The sequence below is a fragment of the Azolla caroliniana genome, unplaced genomic scaffold, assembly GCF_043228905.1.
Source record: "Azolla caroliniana isolate FFs.n. ecotype wild unplaced genomic scaffold, voAzoCaro1.0.p SCAF_8, whole genome shotgun sequence".
NCBI lineage: Eukaryota > Viridiplantae > Streptophyta > Polypodiopsida > Salviniales > Salviniaceae > Azolla > Azolla caroliniana.
In genome coordinates this window covers 21,683,620-21,692,704 of record NW_028230443.1, presented here as the reverse complement: position 1 = coordinate 21,692,704, position 9,085 = coordinate 21,683,620, and positions in this window count along the sequence as shown.

Genomic DNA, 9,085 nt, shown 5'->3' with positions numbered 1-9,085 from the left:
CGGCAGTAGGAACCCGCCCCCACCGATCTTCAGCTCGCGGAGCGTCTCGTTGGTGAAGGTGTGTCCTATGCAGGCCGGATCTCGTAAGCTGGGGTCCGACGCAACCCCTTTGATTCGGGATTCGCTGCCCTCCGGTAAGGGCGCCGCAACTGGCCTCACCTTCCGGTCCACAGTCTTGTACTTGGTGCTAACTCGGGCCGTCCGTTCCGACTCGAGCCCTCGACCGAAGTCCGCGATGACTTCGTACATTTCTTCGGAACACACCGGTATCGTCCGGTCTTCGTTAAGGTCTTCTTCGACTACCTTCCCCAGCATTCCCAAGGTGTCGTCGAAGAAGACTGCCTCCACGGCTCCGTCGATTTCTTCGTCAGGGCCGAGAACTCCGCACGCCCGAAGTCTCCCCTCCGTCTTTGTTTTCTCTCGGCCGGCGATGCCGACCATCGTACATGCTCCGCTGTCGGAGAAGCAAAATTTTCTAACTATTGTACACGGTTTTCTCGTACAGATGTGGGGTTTTCCCGGAGCATCCGGACTGTCGCGGCCCCACGCCTTGGCAGTCCTCTCCAAAAATCCTCTCGGTTTTCGGAACCGAGGGAGTCGCGGTTACGTTCGTGGTTCGGCCGTACCGTCAGAAACTGGACCGAATGGCGCCCGTCTTGGCTTTTGACCCTCGCGTAGGCCGAACCATTGTCCAGCACCTTGGTCTCCATTCGTGCCGCCGTGATGTACGGCTCTCCCAGTATGACCGGATGCGAAGACGTCTCCTGCACGAAGAAGTGCTGGTCAATCTCGACGTCGCCGATCTTGACTCGCACATTCGGACAGGCCCCGTGCAGTTCCTCGGTGGCGCGCGTTGCTGCCCTTATTTTCCACCCGTGCTTGGTGTTGATCGGCCATTTGCCCTTCTTATAGAAGTCCATGGACATCAAATTGATCTCCGATCCGTGGTCCACCAAAGCTATCACCGGTTCCTGGACATCGCCGATCTTCACCGGGGTTTCCGTGGTCGCTCGGGCCCAGTGTGGTCTCGAATAGTGGCTTTCCGCCCACTCGTCTCCCAGCGCCATGTCGTCTAGGTGCGTCGTCCGCACTTCCACCGGTCTTTCCGGTTCTGTCTCCGTTGACAGCCTCTTCCGTTTCACCAAGTCCATGATGGAGTCGTGGAACTCCTTCTTGGCGATTCCCAGCACCTCTCGTAATGACAGCTCCACCTTGCTGTCGAGGATCCGTTCCTCCAGGACCTTTCGTAAGTCCGTGGTCCTTTCTATCTCCGTCCCCAGACGGTACCCGCCCTTCTGGGGTTTATCTTGCGTACCGGCCCCGCCGGCTTCGTCCCGTCGTGGCCCGGACCGGGTCTCGTATCGTTGTGAGGGCCCGGTCGTCCCGGGTTTCCCCACCCGCTTCTCTTCTACCAGAGCCTCGTAGTTCTGGCAAGCGGCTTCCACGAAGCCCGTCTTTTCCTCGACCGGGTCGCTCCACCCGGTCATCTCCCGTACCCGTTTCTCCGCACGGTCCGATTCCTCCCTTTTAAGCCTTGCACCGGCAAGGCCTTCTAGCATCGTCGGCCAGAATCCGGCTTTGCTTTCCCTTCGGGCCTCGCCGCCCCCGACTCGAATGCCGGCCGACGCCGAGTAGTGGACGGTTTCCGCGTGTCGGGCCGCCGCCTCTTCCATCAACCTTTTCATACCACCTCGCCCGTCGTTTCGGCTCAGGGCCCTTCGGGTGTCGCTGGCATGCACCCGTCCTTCCCACAGGTACACCACCCTGTTCCTCAGCGCCTCCGCGAAGTCGCCGCAGTCTTTCCGAATGTGGCCGACTTCATCGCACCACATGCACCTGTTTCCTGCCGCCGGCCGTCGGTCACGAGCCGGTTCGCCACCTTCCCTTCGGGCTTGCGCGATTTGGAGGTCCTTTATCGCCCTCGTCAATTCCTCCAGCGCCGCTCCTCCGGTTGAGCCTCTGACTACGCCGGTCGAAGCCGAACCGGTTTCCAACCACTCTCGGGTCTCTTCCTTTCGCACCTGTGGCACTGGTTCGAGCTTCCTTGCTGCGACCGAGCCCGACCCGGTTGCCCCGTTATCCGCCCATTCTCGCCGTTTGTCGAAACGGCCACAGACTTTCTTGACAGCCGCCCAGTCGGTAGTGAGCCCGTCTTCGGTTTCCAGCAAGAGGCCCACTTGCTCCCGATCCCGCTCGTCGACCGACTTGACAAACAGCAAGACCCGGCTCGTGTCCAGGATGGTTCGGTCGAGCGCCGAAAGGCGCGCAAAGTTTTCCTCGAACTCCCGGAGGAGTGCCGACGCGTTTCTTCCCTTCCCCATTCCATGAACCTTCGCTTCGAAAGCCGGAGCGCGTCGACCTTCGAACTCCTCCCAGGTACGGCTCTCCGCCCGCACCTCGAGCACCTCCGCATGGATGCTCGGCATCGCCACTCGGGGAAATCCGGCAAGACGCCTTTCTTCCGGAATGTCCCGCATCAGCATCTCTGCACCGTAGGACGCCAAATACTTCGTGGCATCCTTCCCATCGAACCGGCCGATCGTGCCGACGACCGCCTCAATAGCTCTGTCGAGGGCACCGGTGCCCTCGCGCGCATTTACAATCCGATCCACGGCCGAAGCCATGGCCTCTGCAAGATCCGACCCCCTCATCTTCTGCTCTTCTGCCGCCTCCTTCACGTCGGGTTCACCAAAGATGTCAAGATATTACGCAAGTGCGTGTGGAAACGAGGCGGGACCGCGGGGGTCTCGAACCAAAGAGCAAGCGAGGGAGGAGAAAGAGAGAGAACCGGCTACGCAGGACCGGGGATACACAGGGACACGGCCCTTCAGCACGGATAACGCGAACAGACACCGACACAGACAGATGCGAATGACTAAATATGTATATTAAGAAAAATGGCTAACACGACTACAACCCTCGATGGGGCACAGGTTGGTTACAACCGAACAGGCCGGCGAACAGATGCCGATGCTTGTTCGCTTCGACGCACAAAGGGGTAGCAGGTCGGAGGTGCTGCCGGAAGCACTCGGGCGTTCCTCGAAACAGCGCGAGCCTCCTCGGGACCCTGCACAGAAAGCTATGGAGCTCAAGAAGGAAGGAAACAGAGAGAGAAGCGTCCAGAAACGGTCCGACAGCACTTCGTCCTCTCTGCGCGAGATGCCTGCAACAGCTCTTTCCTGCTCCTTATATAGGCCGACGAGCAGGCCGTCATGTCAGCTTTATCCCCTGTCCCTTTCGAACAGGGATCCGCTCCGTTCTTCACGCATCCGCGTAGTTACGCCGCCGACTCGTACAGTTCCTTAGCTCGCGCGCGCGACCGAAAAGACTGTTCGCGCGGTCTTTGTCTCCACTTGTGTTAGGGCCCGTTCCTGCCGATTATCCTCCTAATTCGCTTCTATGTACAACTTGGAGCGTGCGCGCGTGAAGAACCGGTTCCCACGCCTTGGTGCGCCGATTCCGCTTATGGACGGTTTTCTTCACGACAACGTCCTCCCACCCGGTCATCCTCAGGGAACCATACATCACGGCGGCTAGAATGGAGACGAAAGTGCTGGACAATGGTTAAGCCTATGCGAGGTAAAAAGTGAGGATGGTCGTCACTCCGTCCAATTTTTGACCATTCGGAAGAACCACGAACGAAACTGGGACACCCTTGAAAGTGATGATAAGCCGGATTTTTAGATAGGGCTATCAAAGCGTGGGGCCACGATAGTGAGGACAACCGGGAAACTCCCCACACCTGTAAAATAGGTAGGAAAGTTTTGTTCTCCAACAACGGAGGGTGTACCATAGCCAACATTAGCGGCACAGAAAGAAAACGGGCCTAGATACGCTTGAAGGCATGCGGAGCCGTAAGCCACGACGAAGGAATTGGGGAAGCCGTGGAGGCGGTCTCATTTGATGACACCTTGGGGGAAATCGGGAAGGTAGTCGAAGGAGGTCTAAGCAAAGACCGAGTCATACCGGTCAACTCGATCGACATGTATGAAGTCATTGCGGACTTCGAAAGAGGAACCAGGGCACATCGGATCGCCCGAGTAGACACTAAATACAAGATTGTGGACCAGAAGGTGAAGCCCGTCGCGGCCCCCTTACTGGAGGGCAGCTGGGGATAAATAAAGGGGGTCGCTATTGACCCGAGCCTACGAAATCCGGTTGGCATAGGACACCATTTCACCGACAAAACACTACGAGAGGTAAAGATCGGTGGGGGTGGCTTCCTACTACTGGCGGAAGAGGACCGGTTCAGAAGAATGCTCGAGAGGCACGGGAAGGCCTTCGCATTCTCATCAGGAGAGATCGGGTGCGTTGACCCGACCATCGTCGAGCCAATGGTGATCTTTACAATACCATACATACCATGGAGTCTCAAGCTGATCCCAATACCGAGAGCTCACATGCCGATGTTGATGAGCTTCTTAAGCAGAAAGTGGAGTTGGGCATCCTTGAACCGTCGAGTGCCCCCTATTCTAACCGGTGGTTTACGGTACCAAAGAAGAATGGCACGCTGTGGTTCATCCAGGACTTACAACCGGTCAACAAAGTGACCATCCGCAATACGGGAGTTGGGCCGTCGATCGATGAGTTCGTTGAAGCCTTCGCCGGAAGGTCCATATACTCGATCAGAGATCTTTACTCGGGGTATGACCAATTCCAGCTCGCCATGGAAAGCAGGGACATCACGATGATGCAGACCCCTCTCGGCCTAGTTCGAATGTGTAACCTACCACAAGGCGGAACCAACTCGGTGGCACACATGGTGAACGCAATGAACAAAGTTTTGAAGGACTGCATCCTGGACATCACCATGCCTTTCCTAGACGACATCCCTATAAAGGGGTGTCTAGAAGACGCTAAGGATGAGTCGATCGGCATGGACGGGTGCTGAAGGTTTGTCGCGGACCATATCTCCGACTGCGAGAAGATACTACAGAGGCTCGAGGGCACATGGCTTACCTTCTTGGGAGAAAAGTCGGCTTTCAAACAACTAGAGATATGAGTGGTTGGCCACCTATGTGGGCCGTATGGCCGAAAGCCATTGCCGACCAAGGTAGAGGCCATCTCAGCAATGAAGGAGGAGTGCGGATCCATCACAGAGGTCCGACGGTTCTTGGGGGCATGTGCCTTCTACCACATATGGATCCCTCTTACGCACACATCGCCGAACCACTCTACGGCCTGCTGAAGAAGAACAGGAAATTCGAATGGATGAAGGAACATACGGAGGCGGTTCGGAAACTAAAACGAATGCTTACCGCGGCATTGGTTTTGCGCAAAGCGGAATATGCACCGGGAACTCCGGTTTACATCTCTGTGGACACCAGCCGGACCGGGATCGGGTGGGTCGTAAATCAAGAGGACGAAGACGGCACACGGTTCCCTATCCGGTTCGGTGCGAAGGTACTGAGTGAGCGACAATGAGGGTACGCCCAAGTTAAGCACGAGCTGTGGGGTATCTTTTCGGCGGTTAAGGTCGACAAAGATTACCTAATCGGGACAGAAGTAATTATCGAAACGGACTACTTGCCGATTCTCGGTATGGTCACCGGATGCGCAACTCCCGACCTGGCCATGCTTAGGTGGATTGCGTACATCAATTCCTTGAACCTGGAGATACGACACATCTCGGGTAAAGACAACGCCATGGCCGATATGCTTTCTAGAGCAAGATTTGAGGATGAGGATGGCATGGTATCAGAGAGCGAAGAAGTCGGCGCAGACTTTTTCAAATCGGTGAAGCGCTCCGCCTGTGAATGAGTTCGACGAAGACGGCTATGATGGGGAGTGACTTCTAATCGGGAGATTTCTAGAGACAATGATGACAGATGCCACGATGACTAAGGAGGAGGCCGGACAGCTCCGGAAGAAGGCATACAGATATTTCATGCGGAACGGAAAGATCTGGAGGGTCCCAAAAAGGCGAAACATCGCGCCACTCTGAGTAATAGCGTGGGCGGATGACCAACAAAAGCTGATATCGGAGTTCCACGAGAACCCTTGGTCTGGACACCGGGGTACATGGGCTACATTCGAGAAGATAAGGGGAAAATATTGGTGGCCAGGCATGTACAAGAGCGTGCATGACTTCGTGTCCACGTGCGAAAGCTGCTAGATGCACTCGGTGGTTCGACACCGCGACGAACTACACCCAACTTATCCTCCGACTATGCACTTCAAATGGATGGTTGACTTAGTTACGATGCCGATGGGCGAAGGCTAGAAGCGATACCTAGTGCTGGCTAGAGAGGACCTAACCAACCAGGTAGAGAGACGAGCACTAACTAACAAGACCACCGCGGCCGTATGCAAGTTTTTGATCGAGGATGTCATATGCCGATACGGGTGTGTGGGGAAAATCGTAGCTGACCGAGTAGAGCTAGACGCGGAAGAGGCCGAAGAACTGTTCGATCGGTTAGGCGTAACATTGTCCCTCACAACGGCGTACAACCCGGAGGCAAACAAAAAGATTGAACGGGGCCATGGTCCGATCATAAAGGCCATTGTACGCACGTGCAAGGTTCGAGTCGGCGACTGGCTAAGGTTGCTCCCGTACGCATTATGGGCGGACAGGACTACCCATAGTTCAGTGAAAGGGTACATGCCGACGGAACTAATGTACGGATAGAAACCCATCATGCCAGTAGAGCGAATGATCGCCTCGTGGGCAGAGGAGAGTTGCTAGCGGCACGAATTCGGCAACTCAAGCGAAGACCGGAAGATGTGGAACAAGCCATGATGAGGGTGAGAGAAGCAAGAATCCGGAACAAAGCCTGGTTCGACCGAACGCACCGGCTCCGGCCAAGGAAGATCGAGGAAGGCGACTGGGTGTTAGTCTACGACAACAACCTCGACAACCAACATAGGTGTACGTGCAAGTTTGCAAAGCGATGGTTCGAGCCATACGTGGTAAATAGCGTCAACGACAATGCCACGTATCATCTCACGGAGCTCGACAGGATGCAAATAACGACTCCAGTGGCCGAGAAGCGGATAAAAGCCTTCAAGAGACGGAACGAGGAGGAACTGGACCCGGGAGCCGAAAGCACCAATTCAGGAGAGGAGGACGAGTAACCGATGGCACGGAATCCTCCACTAAATTCACTATCTGGCACATACCGAAGGATGTGTAGTTTAGTGGGGGTGGATGTCGTGAAGATTCTGGGCCATAGGTAGAAACAAGGTGAAATGCACAGGAACACCGGTTTACGCGAGTGCACGCCTCGAGATAATTAAATAGGGAAAGTACTAGGCATGAGTATACGGAGGGGTACTAGGTAGTTAGAGCATAAAAGAAGAAATAGAACATCGCATATGTAGGGAGAGTTATGAGGGGAGCGAATCAGGGGAGAGAATCTAGGAAGGGAAAGCGATAGGTCATGAATGCTTGTAACAATCGCTCCTTGTGCTATAAAGGGGGTGACCTTCGACTGTCTTCAGGATGCCATTTTGAGAGGAGTGGAGAGGAGAGGAGAGGAGATACAGAGAGGAGTGTAAGGATAGATCATCGGAAGGCGCTTCCCTTGCAGGCGTCAGACGCCCGAGTGCTCCCGTCCAGTGGATCAACCTTCAACGTGCCAACGTACCTTTGTGTCCGACTATTGCCAACCTCTGCGCTCCATCACCGGCTCTGATCCGGTTGTAATCTGGTTGTGTTGTTTAATAGAAACCTTCTCTACCTAACAAATGTTGTTCTCATTGTCTGATCCGGTTGTAATCACCCGTGTTCGCGTCTACGCACGGCTCTCTTACCCTCTCTTGTTCCCTAGCCTTACCTATTTTCCCGTGGTCTTGAGACCTACGTGATCCTGAAATTCCTCCCTCGTTTTCTTGATTCCTTGGTTTGAGACCCCCGTGGTCCTGCCTGACTTCTACGCATCCGCGAGGATAACCTCGACAACGTGTCTTGTTGTGCGGCATATTTCTTGGCGGCCTCAATATGCTTTCTTTTTTCTTCTAAGGCTTGGAGCCATAATCGTTTTTGTTCCGATACCAAGTCACTCTGCAACTGTCCTTTCTTCTCAATTGGCATTTGCTTAACTCCATGGATACTTTTACTCGGCATACAAAGTAATAATTGGCGACCTCCTTCAGGTTCCCATGTTGTAGAAGATGAATATTTTTTAGCATACAAAAGTGTAGAACCACTTATTCCATTTTTCTTTATCATAAAAATGTGATTGAAGCTTATATTGTTTAACTGGGCAAGCACTTTAACATTCCCAACACCCCTATCTAATATATATCTCTTAAAGTCATATACCTCCTTCAAGTGTAACACTTTTGGGCGTGGTGTATATGCATCACAAATGACATTAAATAGTTTAGGTAATGTGAAAGCATCATGCCGAGACAACTGTTTGGAGAATGTGCTAAACATCTGATCTATATGATCATGTGTGTGGCCAACCAAAAGAAAATTGACTTTCACTTTCCTAAACAATCCTTGGTTGACCAACATACTTAGATAGCCAAACACAGTTGAATTTTTGTTCTCTCAAGCAGTATTGTCCAATTGAATGTATAGAACAGGGGGGAAAGGTTGGCCCCAAGACATCAAAACTCGGTGAATCATTGTAACTGTTAGGTTAGGGTCATTGTGAACATTGGGGTATGTAATGAAGAAGTGAGGTCCAACAAACCTATTATAAGCCAAGCATCCCACCAAGTGCATTTGAACAAGGCACTCATCATTGACGTCTTTCGGGAGCCTCTGCATATGCGGCAAGCACGTCTTCTTCTGGTCCATGCCATCTATCATTAAGCACATGTATTGTTCGGGCCTCTTCAAACACTTCTCTCTATGATGCATCACCTTCTTTCGTTCTAACGATTGTGCCTCACGATGCTCTTGTAGTAACTTCTTACTCATATCCTTTTCCATTGATGTCTTTGCACCTTTAGCCAACTTTTAAGATTTGCATAAATGGAGCAATACCCCATGTGTACTTTACGTGGAATGATAACGTTTGAAAACCGAGCTCTCCATAATCTTGTGAATTGGCTATATGTGACAGACTTATTATGTGAGCCCACCATATCAGATCGATAGACATCATAAACTTCCCGACGTGTGTAATTATCA